This window comes from Cervus elaphus, chromosome 12 (assembly GCF_910594005.1).
Source record: "Cervus elaphus chromosome 12, mCerEla1.1, whole genome shotgun sequence".
Classification (NCBI taxonomy): domain Eukaryota; kingdom Metazoa; phylum Chordata; class Mammalia; order Artiodactyla; family Cervidae; genus Cervus; species Cervus elaphus.
In genome coordinates, this window is record NC_057826.1 from 23,303,139 (window position 1) to 23,320,567 (window position 17,429).

General features: G+C 40.8%; 1 protein-coding gene across 2 annotated transcripts in view; it reads right to left on the reverse strand.

Annotated features, from left to right (window-relative positions):
* Window positions 1–1,409, reverse strand: part of PALS1 (protein associated with LIN7 1, MAGUK p55 family member) — a 73,873-nt gene extending 72,464 nt beyond the window's left edge. Inside the window, exon 1 of one of the 2 annotated variants that reach the window (XM_043920879.1) lies at window positions 980–1,409. The gene's annotated coding sequence lies outside the window, so the exon portion shown is untranslated. The remainder of the gene's footprint in view (window positions 1–979) is intronic. The other variant, XM_043920880.1, reaches the window with a different exon arrangement.
* Between the last annotated feature and the right edge of the window lie 16,020 nt (window positions 1,410–17,429).

Here is a 17,429-nt window from a genome sequence, read left to right on the forward strand (position 1 = left end):
GAATTTATTAGGATATTAATTTCCGGTATAAACCAAAAGCATAATTAGAACACCATCATTAACATGTAACACTTAAAATAAAACACAAATATTAACACCTTTCACCTTGTCATTAAAATCGAAATTTCAAAATTTTTGTTCCAAGGGCTTACCAAATCTAAATTTTCACGATTCTAAACGAGAACGGAGACAAAACACACACTATGTAGTACTTCTAAAAACCTCCTAGGTACGAGATTTTAATTTGAACGTCAACTGCCAAGAAAAACCTTTCGACGGAAACCTAAATTCTTAACATCTTACTGTATGTCGATCAACTAGACAGAAGGTGAGTTATTATCATTAGGAAGTTACATAATTTGTACCCAAGACTGTTTAAACCCTCTCGTTAAACGCAGCTGACAACAATTTACAGGCTTCCAACTTCAACCTGCAAACTTAAATTATCAGAAACCATGAACGGGATTAGACTTTTCTTTAAAAATGGTTACGAGGAAGTAAGAACTGTTTATTTGTTTCAAGACTGCAGCGAGGAGCCGAATACCAGCAGCTGAGTCAGGCAGAGAAACGACGACTACATTCCGCCTACCAAAGGAAAGTGTTCTTCGCCCCGCCAAGATCCCCGACCCGGCCTGGAGAGAGTCCGGAGAGTTGCGAACCCCGAGGCGCGGGCGCAGAGGGCAGGCGCCTCCCTGCACCTCGGGCAGGGCGGGCCGGAGACCTGCTGTGGTGGGTCGTTAGCCAAGGCAGAGGGAGCGGGCACCGCCAAGCAGCGTTCCTCCGAGGGACAAAGGTTGAGCTGACACCCTCCGCTGCCGGCCGGGCTCCCGCTGCCTGAAGCAGCCCGCGAAGCAACCCGAGGTCCCGCCCTGGCCCGCGCGTGGGGGAGGGGGTGAGCGCGGCCGCGCCTCCCCCAGCCGCTCGCGAGGACCTGTTGATTAAGACCTCCACACCGAGCCGCCGCCGGTCAGCCTCTTACCTCCGCGCCACGGCGACTGCCGCTCCTCCCGCCCCGGCCTCCTCTAAACACTGCAGAAACGACAGCTTTCCAGCGGCACTTAAAATACCGGATAAAGAATCCAGAAACTCGATTCCCTACCTCACAATCTTAAATCCCCGCCCCCGCCCCACCGCCAGTCGCCGCCGTCGCCGCCAGTGACTCCACCTCGAGACCGCGCGAGACCGGCCCCCGCGGCTGCCGCGAGACCGCGCACGCGCTCCCGGGACTCTGGCGCAGTGGGCGCGCCTATCCCAGCCGCTCCTCTGCACGCCTGCCCGCTGTTTGGCAGAGAGGCTGGAGCGATTCGCCCAATCCCGAGCCGGCGCGGAGAGCGGGCCCGCTCATTGGTCCGCTCTGCAGCTCCTGAGGGGCCGCCCGCGCGCGCAGTCGCGCGCCTCAAGTGGAAAACGCGAAGTGTTTCGGGCTTTCAGGCTCTAGGGAACTGCTTTTGGCTTGAGCTCACTGGCCAGGTTATGTGAGGACGTGAGGTTTCGCTAAGACGCAGTGGGCGGGCTCACGCTTTACAGACCTTTCTTATCTCCCTGAATGTCCGTCAGCTGCTGAAGAAAATCTGGTTCCCCTTGAGGCGACTCGTCATGTCCTGTGAGGCACGTCACACAATCTAACATTTGTGTAGAAAAGAACCATGACATACCCGAACACTTGGATGTGTGTGGTGTCCCACGAAAGAATTCTCTGCTACCATGGAAGACTTCACAAAGCTAGCAGCTAGGACCGAATTCTGAAAACCAGACAGGAAGGATGCCACAGAAGAGGGCCACAGCTGTTGCACAAAACAAGTAACTGGGCCAACCCACATCCAGTGCAAGGAAATCCATATGAACAGTCTTCATGATTCCCTGGAAACTGTTAGCCATATCCAAAAAGGAAAGGAAACAAAAAAGTCTGTGTGTGTGAGAAGAGGGATCAATTTCCTTTTCTAAGTTGTTAAATACGTGAAATAAGTAATAATTCAAGAAACTTCCTTTAGTTCCTCGATGAGTTTTTGTTTGTTTTCCTTTTAGCTCGGGGTTTCTCAACTTCAGCGGTATTGACATTTGGGCCAAATAATTCTCTGGGGGCTGTCCTGTGCAATTTAGGATGTGTAGCAGCATCCCCCCTGGTCTCTTACCCACTAGATACCAACAGCACTACTACCCCCATTTGTGACCATCAGAGATGTCTCTAGACGTTGTCAGAGATCTCCTGGGGGACAAACTCACCTCCAGTTAGAATCATTGATGCAACTTTTCAAAGTAATGGCCTCCATAGAAGGTAGTCTCTCTTTACCCATCACTTCCAATTGCTTGGCCTCAAGCAGTTTGCAGAAGACCCCACCCAAATGAACTCTTGCTTCCACAGCTGTTTAGACTCCTCTGTCATAGGATCTTATCCCAGTAAAATGCTGACAACTATCTGTGAGATAGCAGCTACCGGCCTCAAAATATGTGGACATTCCTTTGTGAAGTGCTATACAAATGTTAATTATTATTTTTACTTTCTAAAGGTATTTTCATCTTCAACGAGTGTAGAACCTATGGCAAATAAAAAGTTTATTTTCTGGTGAATAGAACCATTCCCAGAATCCCCAAGTCACTTAAATTACTTGTCTTATGTGCAAATGAAGGACAGTTCAAAGAATGGGCAGTATAGAAACTGGAGGCAAGGTGACTGGATTTGAGTTTTAGCTTTGATATTAACTAGTTCTGTGATTTGGATGCCTGACAAGTTTCCCTGGCCTCAGTTTTCTCATGTGTAAATCAACAAGTTAACTACTTTTTTCTCTTTCTAGTTTTAAGATTCTGGAAGTCTCCTTCTTATATGGAATCTAACATGGATAGCATCAACGGTTGAAAAAATATAATATTCATCCTCAAATAGAATAAAATGGGCAATTTGTGGTTGAAGCTCCAGTCAGAAGAATTGTCTATCCTTGTCACAAAGCAGTTCACCCACTGAATCACCCTGGCAAATTTGTAAGTACTTTGGATGAGTAATGAAAGCCAAACTGTAAAATCAAGTGTACCATGGAGAGTAATCATAGTAAATACCCTTCCTCCTTCCTCATTTTGGCATCTGCTCAGCCCATCATCTGACAACAGCTTCTATTACATGTTAACTTAATAAAATATTGTGCTATTTTATGTCATTAAAGGTTTTGGGGAAGTATATTAATACTGCATTTCAGATATTTGCAACAACTCTGTCTGAAATCTCAGTTTTCAAGATTCTACCATTAACCATTAGATATGAAATTCTTAACTAAGGTTATTATACCCCTTTGGTTTTATCACCTCTGTGTACCAGTGAAATCTGAATTTTCATAACTGAATTGATAACTTAATCACTTCATAACTGTATGAACCAGGTGATCAGAAATAATGTAAGTTAAAAGAATACTCACTGATTCAGATGTTATGAATCAACAGAGAAGTTATGAAACAACAAATTAGTAGGCATATTAATTATTCAACGAATATCTAAAAATTTCTTAAATGCAAAAAAACCCAGAAAACAAACCAACAAACCATAAACTTTTCTAATTTAATTGGGCTTAGTTGTTATTATTTTGATATTTTATAGTTCTGTACTTCTTAACCTTTCATAAACTTAGCTAGAAATATTATGACCTTAAGCTAGGAACACTGTGTAGTTGTTGCCATGTGGAATGGGAGGTCTAACTGTCTGCCTTTAGCTTTGGTATCATTCAGTATAGGTCAGTATTAATTCAACTCAATCAGCTTTCATGTTCACTCATTAATTTAAGATACATACATTGAGTACTTCCTCTGTGCTAAGCACTGGGCTGTAGGGAATCAAAACACGTGACAGTTCCTGTCCTGTACTATAAAAAGGTAAGAGAACAGACAAGCTAAGACACGTTCACATAGGTAAAATACAAGGGAAAGTATGGAAATAAGGTGCTCTGTGGACTTTGAGAAAGGTAGTCTTATACTAAGAGAAGCTTTACTAACTTCTAATGGTGGGGGTTAGGGGACAAGAGGGATGGAGAGTAAACTACTATGAAAATACCCACAATAATAGGAAAAGATCTCACATATGGCTTTTAAAAGATAGATATAAAATTTTAATCAATTTGAATGACTGAGTGTAGTCCACAGAGACAAATATGGGCTTTTTATAGGAGCAGCAACTAGTCTACAGTAACTTCAGGGTAGGATATTCATTATTTAGGATGTTAGTCATTTATCACACTTTTATTTGTACCCTACTTTGCTGGTTCTGTGCTAGGCTGAGGATGTGAGGAAATAAAACATGACCCAGGAGAATTTTTATTTTGGAGGGAGGATGTAAGCAAATTTGGAGCTTGGAAATTTATCTAATGAAGAAAAGTCCAAGACTGAATGCCAAGCGAAAGGAAATCAAGTTTGTTCTCCTTGAAAAGGACTATAATGTTACCTATATCTTTTCCTCACCAAGCTCCCAATCAAATCTCTATTTTTTTAATGTGTTCATCTCAGCAGTCACTTTGATTCATATCCATATGTGAATACCTATGACTGGATCTGGAGTGGTACCTGTGCTGAACTCCAAAGAGCTGAACTCTTAACGCCTCATATGTCCTCTTTCACACCCTCTCTGATTGTGAGAGATATAACTCCATCACCACCACTCTGATTTAACTCCACCATTGCTTCAAAGCAGCCTTGTGAAGAGCCACGTTCTTTTTTCTTTTCCCATTTATTTTTTTATTAGTTGGAGGCTAATTACTTTACAATAGTGTAGTGATTTTTGTCATACATTGACATGAATCAGCCATGGATTTACATGTATTCCCCATCCTGATCCCCCCTCCCACCTCCCTCTCTACCCAATCCCTCTGGGTCTTCCCGGTGCACCAGGCCCGAGCACTTGTCTCATGCATCCAGCCTGGGCTGGTGATCTGTTTCACCCTAGATAATATACATGTTTCGATGCTGTTCTCTCGAAACATCCCACCCTCGCCTTCTCCCACAGAGTCCAAAAGTCTGTTCTGTACATCTGTGTCTCTTTTTCTGTTTTGCATATAGGGTTATCGTTACCATCTTTCTAAATTCCATATATATGTGTTAGTATACTGTATTGGTCTTTATCTATCTGGCTTACTTCACTCTGTATAATAGGCTCCAGTTTCATCCATCTCGTTAGAACTGATTCAAATGAATTCTTTTTAATGGCTGAGTAATAGTCCATGATATATATGTACCACAGCTTCCTTATCCATTCGTCTGCTGATGGGCATCTAGGTTGCTTCCATGTCCTTGCTGTTACAAACAGTGCTGCGATGAACATTGGGGTGCACGTGTCTCTTTCATATCTGGTTTCCTCAGTGTTATATGCCCAGGAGTGGGATCACTGGGTCATATGGCAGTTCTATTTCCAGTTTTTTAAGAAATTTCCATACTGTTCTCCATAGCGGCTGTACTAGTTTGCATTCCCACCAACAGTGTAAGAGGGTTCCCTTTTCTCCACACCCTCTCCAGCATTTATTGCTTGTAGACTTTTGGATAGCAGCCATCCTGACTGGCGTGTAATGGTACCTCATTGTGGTTTTGATTTGCATTTCTCTGATAATGAGTGATGTTGAGCATCTTTTCATGTGTTTGTTAGCCATCTGTATGTCTTCTTTGGAGAAATGTCTGTTTAGTTCTTTGGCCCATTTTTTGACTGGGTCATTTATTTTTCTGGAATTGAGCTGCAAGAGTTGGTTGTATATTTTTGAGATTAATCCTTTGTCTGTTGCTTTGTTTGCTATTATTTTCTCCCAATCTGAGGGCTGAAAGAGCCACATTCTTAAATGCAAAGGTCAGTGTTCTGTCCTCATCTTCCTTGAGCCACTGTCAGCATTTGACATCCATGAGCATTTTCTCCTTTTGTCCTTTGAGCAATAGAAGTACCATTCTAACTTCTTTTTCTACCCACTGGATCCTCCTGCTCAGTCTCCTCTGCTTGTTCTTTTTTATATCCCCCTGAATGCTAAAAGCTGAAGTGTCTCAGGGCTCTCACGTACAATATTTTACTTTTCTTTCTGCCTAGGTCTGAACAGACAGCCCTATCACTTACTAGATGTTTGATCATAAGAAAGTCACTTAATGTCTCCAAGATTCAGTTTCCTCATCTATAAACTGAGGATAATAAAAGTTGCTACTTCCAGTGGTCATAAAGACTAAATGAAATGTCTATGTAAAATACTTAGAACAGTGTTCACCACTATATGCATTAACAGAGTGAAATATTCTTATCATCATGTTCTTTATCACTCATTCCAGCATGATTTCCTCTAGTCTCAGTGACTTTAAATTCCATCTTTACACTATAAACCCAAAGTTTATCTCTAGTCTGAACTTCTACCGTAAACTTTAGAATCACCTATTCAACTGCTCACTCAACATCTCCATTTGAATTTCTAGCTGCTGCTGCTGCTAAGTCACTTCAGTTGTGTCCAACTCTGTGAGACCCCATAGACAGCAGCCCACCAGGCTCCTCTGTCCCTGGGATTCTCCAGGCAAGAATGCTGGAGTGGGTTGCCATTTCCTCCTCCAATGCATGCATGCTAAGTCGCTTTAGTCGTGTCCAACTCTGGGCGACCCCATGGACAGCAGCCCAACAGGCTCCTCTAACCACGGGATTTCTAGGCAAGAATACTGGAGTGGGTTGTCACCTCCTCCTCCTGAATTTCTAGGGAGCATTACAAATTTAACACATCAAACTTTTCATTTTCGTCCAGTTTTATGCATGGTAATGCCACTCTTCCAGTTGTTGAGGCTTTCTTTCCCACTGCACATTCAATCCATCAGGAGATTCTATTTCTACCTTCACAATGTTTCCATTCTCTAACCACTTCTCACCAACCCCACTGCTACCACCCTACTCCAAGACATCATCATCTGTTGCCTGAATGACTGCAGTATGCTCTTCCCACCCATATTTTCTTTTCTGGTTACTGCAACCACAAGGATCCTGCTAAAGTAAAAGTGAGATCAAGTCACTGCTCTGCTCAGTCTCTTGCAGCCCGGCATGATCTCCCTGACCTCAACTTTTACTCCTCTTTTCCTTCTCATTTCCCACCAGCTAGGCTAGCATCTTTGTTGCTCCTGACAGAGTCCAACAGCTTCTGCCTCAGAGCCTCTGCATTTGCTTTTTCTTATGCCCGAAACATCCAATATCCATATGCTTACTCTCCCTCACTTCCTTTAGGTCTCATTTCAAACGTTATCTTATCAGTGAGGCCTGTCTTATTCTAGATAAAATCTAGAACATCTCTCACGCCCCACCTTCCAGCACTCCTTATCCCTTCTCCCCAACTTTATTTTTCACTGTATTTATTCACCATCTGATATGTTGCATATTTGTTATTTTGAATGTAATGGCAAGGACTTTATTTTATTCACCACTACTTATTTTTAGATTCCTCAGTATCTTAAACAATACCCAACATGTAAACGTGTGTGTGCGTGCATAGTCGCTCAGTCATGTCTGACTCTTTGCAACCCCTTGGACTGTAGCCCTCCAGGCTCCACTGTCCGTGGAATCCTCCAAGCAAGAATACTGGAATGGGTTGCCATTTCCTACTCCAGGGGAATACATAGACAGTACTTGGTAGATATTTTATGAATGAATGAATGAAACAGACGTGAGTATGCAGAATAGGAATGATAAAATGATCAAAGAAAAACTTAAGCTTTGTCTAATTTTGTCCTATGACTAGCCCATCTTAAGAATAAATTCTGCCAAAACATGATTGTTTTTGCTCTTAGTACTGTGTATTGAGGGAGAGAGATAGTATAAAAAACACAAAAAAGAAAACTATTTGTTCTTCACCACCTCCTTCCTATGCTTCATGGGTCATTCCAGTTGCTGCAGTAAATCCTCATCTGATTAATAGGACTGAGAATTAGAAAGCAAAAAGTTCCTTTGAAATTCCTTTGAAAGTAGTAACAGATATAACTATTTTGTTGCACTGAACTTTTACTTTTGAACTTATATGTCTCTGACAAGCTTAGATATCTTGTTTCTAACACCTGACAGATTATAAGGGTTTATTATATGTGTGACCCTTTAGTGGATATATCAGTTCAGAGCATACATACCCATGTCATGAGACAGGGTAGAGAAGTCTTAGCCTGAGGAAGGGAGTTTCTGATGGAAATAGCAGATCACATATAATTCTAATTAGAATTATCAGATAATTCTAATTAGGAATTTGCAAAAACTCAGTGGAAACAGATAACTGGGACTCTACAAGCTTCTTTCTCCTGAAAAAGTCCTAACTTTCACATCTGGTATACTCCAGAAGAAACAGAATATGCATTGGCCCACAACTAAGTTTTTTAAAATGTGTTGGGTTGAATAAGAGATCTGGAGTACCACCGAGAACACTTTAGGGCCACTTTCCGGAGTATTTTTTAGAAGAAAATTTCAAACCATATTTGAGAAGATAAACTGCTTTAAATCAAGTAAAAGTAAATAGTGTGAAGCTAGTCCCAGGGCCTGACTAACCAAGTACTTAGACTGAAAGCTTTCAGGTCTCACAGCCCCTGGATAACACTTGAAGCAAATGCAAGACGGTTGGAATAGCAAACAGGAGTGTCCTAAACCTTGTGATATTGATTTGGGGCAGAGAAGAACTGAGAACACTTTGGTAACAAGAATACAAATGCACTGATTTTGGTTTTTCTTTTAAGTCTGTAATAGGAGATGAATATACCTAGGATCATGGTAAAATGTGTGAACTGTTGGTTTTTTCTTTGGTACTTAAATTTAATTTGTAATACACAAACCAAAGTTTAAAGGCTCTTGAAAGTATGCAGAAACTGAGGGCTTCCTGTTTCTTCTTATCTGGTAACCTAGAAGTCAAAGCCATTATTCAGCTATAGCTCAGATGGTAAAGAATCTGCCTGCAATGCAGGAGACCTGGGTTTGATCCCTGGGTCAGGAAGATCTGCTGGAGAAGGAAATTGCAATCTGCTCCAGTATTCTTGGCTGGAGAATCCCATGGACAGAGGAGCTGGTGGGCTACAGTCCATGGTGTCACAGAGAGTCAGACACGACTAAGTGACTAACACACACACACAGTTGAACAATTATTCCTTGAAAACCATCTTTTAGCACAACTGTGTTTAGCAGTGAAAAGAGCCAGCTCCTTGTAAAGCATCAGAAGATTAATAATTACCTTTCCTTTATGCTATGTTAGGAAAATTACTTTTCCGTTTACATTTGAATTAGCTTTAATGAGAACATTGAGCTGTTTCAAAGGGTATCCAAAATATATTAACAGATTTCAAAAAACATCTAGAAGTTCTGATATAAAGTATACCCAGAAGGACAGTCTCTTCTTATAGTAGAATTAGGGTAATTGAGATTTTGTGATGCAAAATTGCACACAAATGTAAATTTAGTCTTTTTTTAATATTTATTTTATTTTTTTATGGGGTCTTAGTTTCAGTCCTAGGGATCTTCAGTTTTTGTTGCAGCGTGGGAACTCTTAGTTGTGGTATGTGGGATCTAGTTTCCTGATCATGGGTGGAACCGGAGCCCCCTGCATTGGGAACTCGGAGTCTTAGCCATTGGACCACCAGGGAAGTCCCGTAATCCCAGTTGTTGAGGGTTAGGAAAGCAGGAGCTCCTTCAGCTGGGTGGCTCTGGATGGGGGTCTCCAGAAGATGTCATCTGAGCCTGCAGTCATCTGAAGTGAGTTGGACTGGAGAAAGTGCTTTCAGGAATATTCCTCAGGTGGCTGTCAGCTAGGGGCCTCAGTGTCTGGCCATGTGGACTTTTCCTTAGGACATGACAGCTGACCTCTCCCAGAATAAGCAATCCAAGAGAGGAACAACCAAGATAGAAACTGCAGGGCCTTTTTAATGACCTAGCATTCAAAACCACACCACCCCCACTGCCACTTTATCCACTTGAAGCAAACTGCTAAGTCCAGCCTACATCCAAGGCAAGGGCCAAAAAGGCAAATTTCTTGAAGGGAAGAACATCAGGTATTTGTGGACATATTTTTAAAATCACCAGGTAATCTAGCATGTTATAAGTACTTTGCTGCTGCTCAGTCACTTCAGTCGTGTCCGACTCTGTGCAGCCCCATAGACAGCAGCCCACCAGGCTCCCCCCTCCCTGGGATTCTCCAGGCAAGAACACTGGAGTGGGTTGCCATTTCCTTCTCCAATGCATGAAAGTGAAACGTGAAAGTAAATTTGCTCAGTCGTGTCCGACTCTTAGCGACCTCGTGGACCGCATCAATAAATTACATGTTAACATATTTATGGCTGAGGAATATTTTATCGGTGAGCTTTCAGCTTGTTGCTCTCCTTTGAGCAATGACCATTTGTATTAGGTAGATAAAATCAACAGAATGGGAAAGACTAGAGATCTCTTCAAGAAAATTAGAGATAACAAAGGAACATGTCATGCAAAGATGGGCACAAGAAATGACAGAAACAGTATGGACAGAAACAGCAGATATTAAGAAAAGGTGGCAAGGATACACAGAAGAACTATACAAAAAAGACCTTAATGACTCACATAACCATGATGGTGTGATCACTCACCTGGAGCCAGACATCCTGGAGTCCAAAGTCAAGTGGGCCTTAGGAAGCATCACTACAAACAAAGCTAGTGGAGGTGATGGAATTCCAGCTAAGCTATTTCAAATCCTAAAGGATGATGCTGTGAAACTGCTCACTCAACATGCCAACAAATTTGGAAAACTCAGCAGTGGCCACAGAACTGGAGAAGGTCCCTTTTCATTCCAATCCCAAAGAAGGGCGATGCCAAAGAATGTTTAAACTACCACACAATTTCACTCATCTCACATGCTAGCAAAGTAATGCTCAAAATTCTCCAAGCTAGGCTTCGACAGTACATAAATCGAGGACTTCCCGACGTCCAAGCTGGCTTTAGAAAAGGCAGAGTAACCAGGTCAAATTGCCAACATTTGTTAGAGCATCAAAAAAGCAAGAGAGTTCCAGAATCTACTTCTGCTTCATTGACTATGATGAAGCCTTTGACTGTGTGGATCACAACAAACTGTGAAAAATTCTTCAAGAGCTGGAAATACCAGACCACCTGACCTGCCTCCTGATAAATCTGTATGCAGGTCAAGAAGCAGCAGTTAGAAATGGACATGAAACAATGGACTGGTTCCAAATTGGGAAAGGAGTACATCAAGGCTGTATATTGTCACCCTGCTTATTAAACTTATATATAGAGTTCAGTTCAGTTAACGTCAGTCACTCAGTCGTGTCCGACTCTTTGAGACCCCATGGATTGCAGCACGCCAGGCCTCCCTGTACATCATTAACTCCCGGAGTTTACTCAAACTCATGTCCATTGAGTCGGTGATGTCACCCAATCATCGCGTCCTCTATTATCCCCTTCTTCGCTCGCCTTCAGTCTTTCCCAGCATCAGGGTCTTTTCCAATGAGTCAACTCTTCGCATGAGGTGGCCAAAGAATTGGGAGTTTCAGCTTCAGCATCAGTCCTTCCAATGAACATTCAGGACTGATTTCCTTTAGGATTGACTGGTTCTTGCAGTCCAAGGGACTCTCAAGAGTCTTCAACACCACAGTTCAAAAGCATCAATTCTTCTGTGCTCAGCTTTCTTTACAGTCCAACTTTCACATCCATACATGACTACTGGAAAAACCATAGCCTTGACTAGACGGACCTTTGTTGGCAAAGTAATGTCTGCTTTTTAATATGCTGCCTAGGTTGGTTATAACTTTTTTCCCAAGGAGTAAGTGTGTTTTAATTTAATGGCTGCAGTCTCCATCTGCAGTGATTTTGGAGCCCAAGAAAATAAAGTCTGTCACTGTTTCCATTGTTTCCCCATCTATTTCCCATGAAGTGATGGGACCGGATGCCATGATCTTTGTTTTCAGAATGTTGAGCTTTAAGCCAGCTTTTCCCTCTCCTCTTTTGCTTTCATCAAGAGGCTCATTAGTTCTTCTTCACTTTCTGCCATAAGTGTTATCTGCATATCTGAGGTTATTGATATTTCTCCCGGCAATCTTGCTTCCAGCTTGTGCTTCATCCAGCCCAGCGTTTCTCATGATATACTCTAAATATAAGTTAAATAAGCAGGGTGACAATATACAGCCTTGATGTACTCCTTTTCCTATTTGGAACCAGTCTGTTTTTCCATGTTCAGTTCTAAATGTTGCTTCCTGACCTGCATACAGATTTCTCAAGAGGCAGGTCAGGTGGTCTGGTATTCTCATCTCTTACAGAATTTTCCATAGTTTATTGTGATCCACACAATCAATGGCTTTGGCATAGTCAGTAAAGCAGAAATAGATGTTTTTCTGGAACTCTCTTGTTTTTTCGATGATCCAGCAGATGTTGGCAATTTGATCTCTGGTTCCTCTGTCTTTTCTAAAACAAGCTTCAACATCTGGAAGTTCATGGTTCATGTATTGTTGAAGCCTAGCTTGGAGAATTTTGAGCATTACTTTGCTAGTGTGTGAAATGAGTGCAATTGTGTGGTAGTTTGAACATTCTCTGGCATTGCCTTTCTTAGGGATTGGAATGAAAACTGACCTTTTCCAGGTCAGCTGTAGAGTTTTCCAGGTCATATATAGAGTACGTCATGCAAAATGCCAGGCTGGATGAAGCACAAACTGGAATCAAGATTGCCGGGAGAAATATCAATAACCTCAGATATGCTGATGATACAACCCTTATGGCAGAAAGCAAAGAGGAACTGAAGAGCCTCTTGATGAAAGTGAAAGAGGAGAGTGAAAAAGCTGGCTTGAAACTCAGCATTCAAAAAACGAGTATCATGGCATCCGGTCCCATCACTTCATGGCAAATAGATGGGGAAACAATGGAAACAGTGACAGACTTTATTTTCTTGGGCTCCAAAATCACTGCAGATGGAGACTGCAGCCATGAAATTAAAAGACACTTATGCCTTCGAAGGAAAGTTATGACCAACCTAGACAGCATATTAAAAAGCAGAGATATCACTTTGCTGACAGAAGTCCGTCTAGTCAAAGCTGTGGTTTTTCCAGTAGTCACGTATGGAAATGAGAGTTGGACCATAAAGAAGGCTAAGCACCAAAGAATTGATGCTTTTGAACTGTGGTGTTGGAGAAGACTCTTGAGAGTCACTTGGACTGCAAGGAGATCAAACCAGTCAATCCTAAAGGAAATCAGTCCTGAATGTTCATTGGAAGGACTGATGTTGAAGCTGAAACTCCAATATTTTGGCCACCTCATGCAAAGAACTGATTCATTAGAAAAGACCATGATGCTGGGAAAGATTGAGGGCAGGAAGAGAAGGGGACAACAGAGGACGAGATGGTTGGATGGCATCACTGACTCTATGGACATGAGTTTGAGCAAGCTCTGGGAGTTGATGATGGACAGGGAAGCTTGGCATGCTGAAGTCCATGGGGTCGCAAAGAGTGGGACACAACTCAGTGACTGAACTGAACTGAGATAAAATCAAATAATGTTTAAAGCATTATCGCAATCTATTGTCTGTGTCCACCTTCACTCTAATAATAGCTGTATCACTCTTCCCCGAACCCACCAAGGACCTGCCCCAGTCCTTGCAGAAAACCCTTATTTTTCTCTTATGTGCATAGGAAATGCCATACTCCCACAGCAGAGTTGCTTTCTACACATAGCAAAATACTTTTGATATGGCACTTTGTCAAAAGGTGTGGACAGGTCAAATAAATTCATACTCTAAAATTCTATAAAGTCTCCCTTGTCTTCAGACTTAGCCTTAGTGAACTTTAATAGACTCCTGTGGCATGAGTCTTCCCTTTCAGAAGTCATGTTGCTTTTGACATAATAAGATGCCTTTACTTAGGTGTTCAGTGAGCCACAGAGAATTCCTGCCTTGCAAACTGTAGATCTGCTTGACGTATTTAAAGATACAGTGAGTGAGTGAGTGAAAGTCGCTCAGTCCTGTCTGACTGTGACCCCACGGACTATGCAGTCCATGGAATTCTCCAGGCCAGAATACTGAAGTGGGTAGCCTTTCCCTTCTCCAGGGGATCTTCCCAATCCAGGGATCAAACCCAGGTCTCCTGCATTGCAGGCAGATTCTTTACCAACTGAGCTATGACACAAGGATCTCTCAAATAACAGACAAGTTATAGTTATGGTGAGGTTATAAATCAGTTCCAAAACCCACAAAATCTTATTTGATCTAAAAATTGCTCCTACAAAACTTCACCAGTGCACCATAAAATGTGTTTTCCAGGTAAAATTTATGACTGTGGGAATTGCTTCCTGTAGCACTCATGCTAGTTCTCCAGCCAGAATATCTGGGATTCCTCTACTTTATCCCGGTCCCGTGCAATGGCACCAGTAGCATTCCCAGTAACCAGAAAGGTAATAGCCATCTCTGTTGCTCAGAGTCCTGTGGTGATAACAGGGACAGAGGACAAGGGTACACTTTTGATGTCTCAGTCTGTTTATGTCTAAAGGCCCTTCTAACAAATATGATACATCTAAGGACTGACTTCATATCCAAATTATGGAGATCATCTGCTTCCTAGAGAGGTAACACTGTACTCAAATCAGCCATGTAATGAGCTTTTAGGTCTTTAGTTGAATTTTCCTTAAATATTGACATTAACAGACCATTCCACCTAACTTGACAACCAGATATGCTCAAGATTAATACCTGGTATTTATATGTACCACTTATTTACCCTTTCACATAGAACATCACCTTCATTTTATTGAAAGAGTTCCAAAGTATAGTTTAAAATATTTTTGTATTAAAGTATAATGGATCATGAAAATATTTTTTCTTATAATAGACATTGTCTTAAGAGTTGTGTTCTAAGGCTATGCTGACCATATTGGATAGCACAGATATTGAGCTTTTCATAATCATAGAAATTCCACTGGACAGTGCTGTACTGAGGAATCAATGTGTTATGAGATCAACTATTTTTATAGATGTGGAAAATAAGATAAAGGAGTACTAGTACAAAATTCTAAAATCTTAGGTAAATGTTATAAACCTGTCTTATGTGTTACATAGTAAAGAATGAGTATTGCAGAAGTTGAAACAACTCAATTATGGAATATTGATGAATTTTCTCTGACCAAAAATCTATTTTTAAGAAAAAAATTCAGTACATTATTAAGAGCAAGCAAGTTTGGGTGTATGTGCATGTGTGTGTGTGTTTACACCTAATAAAAGTTTGCAACTTCAGAATGAACTTCCTAGGGTTTCTTTTTGCTATAAAAATATAGTACTGCCTTAAAAAATCATTTTGTTGAGGTATAATTTATATGCAACAAAATGCATCCACTTTAAAGTAGTAAGTTAGGTAAATGCATACACCACTGTAACTATTAATATCACCCAAGTTAAGATAATATGACTTCCTTTCACCTCAGTGTTTCCTTTGCTACTTTGCTGTCAATATCCTCTCCATGAAATATCCTATCCACCTCCACTCCATGAAATTACTAATCTGCTTTGTAAACTGATTTTGTCTTATGAATATTCAATTCAATTGAATCATATAGTTAGGTATTCTTTTTTTATTTTCTTCCTTTTGGCCGTGTTGCAGGAGCATGTGGGCTCTTAGTTCCCTGGTCAGGGATTGAACCCACTCCCCCTTCATTGGAAGCTCAGAGTCTTAACCACTGAACTGCCAGGGAAGTCCCTCATATGTATGTTCCTTTTGTATCTGACTTCGTTGCTGCATGTTTTTGTTGTTGTTGTTATGAAGTAGTATGAATACATCCTATGAATATGTATGAATATATTCATACATATATGAATACACCACAGTTTGTTGAACCGTTTACCTGTCGGCAGGTATTTGGTTTGTTTTCAGATTTTGGTTATTATGAGTAAAACTCCTTTGAATATTTGTGTACAAGTCTTGTTTTGAACATATGTCTTGTAAACATGTTTTTAGTTTTCTTGAGTAAATACATAGAGTAGGATCACTTGGTCATCTGATCAGAATGTCTTAACTTCGTAAGGCATTTCCTGTTTTCCAAAGTGGTTGTGCAGGGGCCATGATGTATGAAGGATCTAGTTGTTCCACATAGTCACCCACAGTTGGTGTGGTCTGGTACTACCTTTTGAAGGACTCTGTTACCGGGTAATATTACTCAGTCTTGGTTGTGACTTTCTTCCTAAAGAACCAATTTGTTCCAGGTAATCACTCTCAACAAAGCATTTTCTATAATGAAACAGTCAACTCCAAATTAGAAACTTTTAGTTTATGTATATTCATATCTTAAAAATGACCCTGATATTAATCTTCTCTTGGTTGCTCTCTATTTCATCTCTGATTGTAGAAGTGGGAAAGAAATCCCTTTCATCTTTGGAACAGCAAGGAAAGAAGGGAAGAATCTCCCAGGCTGTGGGCCAAGGGGGCTAGGTAGAAGGTTTTCCCCTATAACACTGTCCAATAGAAATATAAAATGAGCCACATATATAATTTTGTGAAACACTATTTAGTAGCCAATTAAAAAGTAAAAAGAAACATGAAATTAATTTCTAAATTTTCACCCAATATAGCTAAAATATTATAATTTAAACATACAACCTATATAATAATTATTGAGGTATTTTACATTCTTTTTCATACTAAGGCCTAAAAATCGATTGCATATTTTACACTTTTTTACACTTTATCACAGTAGAGATGCTAAATTTCCAAGAGTTGAAGTGAAAAGACATAACCTTACCCCCAAAATATTTATGTTTGATGAAGAATTCTACACTGCTTCAGTTTTTTTAATTAAAATGAAAAGAAATTTAAAATTCAGTTTCTCAGTTGCACTAGCCACATTTCAAGTGCTCAGTAGACGCATACATAACTATTTGCTACCATATTGGACCATGTAGTTCTAGAGCATTGTTTGTGGGACAGGAAATGGAAGATAGATGGGAGACATATTTGTTACTGCAACTCAGGTCACTGGTAGAAAATACCAGTACTATTTGTATACAATTAAAATATCTATATATATATATATATATACACACACACACATATATTTTTAGCTGTATGATTTTGAACAAGTAACTTAATTGTCCAAGCTTCACTTTCACCATGTCTGTAAAACAGGAAAGTAATCATACCCCTCAGATTACTGTGAAGACTGAGAATCTATGCAAAGCACATGGTAGAAGGACTGGCAAAGTTTTGAAAATAGGTAAGTGGTGGCTTTTAAAAATCCAAACAGGGACTTCCCTGGTGGTCCAGTGGTTAAAAGTCTGCCTTGCAATGCAGGGAATGTGAGTTTGATCCCTGGTGGGGAAATAAGATCCTACTTGTGGCTACCGAGCCCACAGGACACAATTAGAGGGTCCATGTGCCGCAACCAAGACCTGATACAGCCAAATAAGTAAATGTTTGTTTTTTTTTAATCCAAATGATTCTTTGGATGGGGGTTGTCTGTATTTCCTTTATTTTTAAAAATTAGA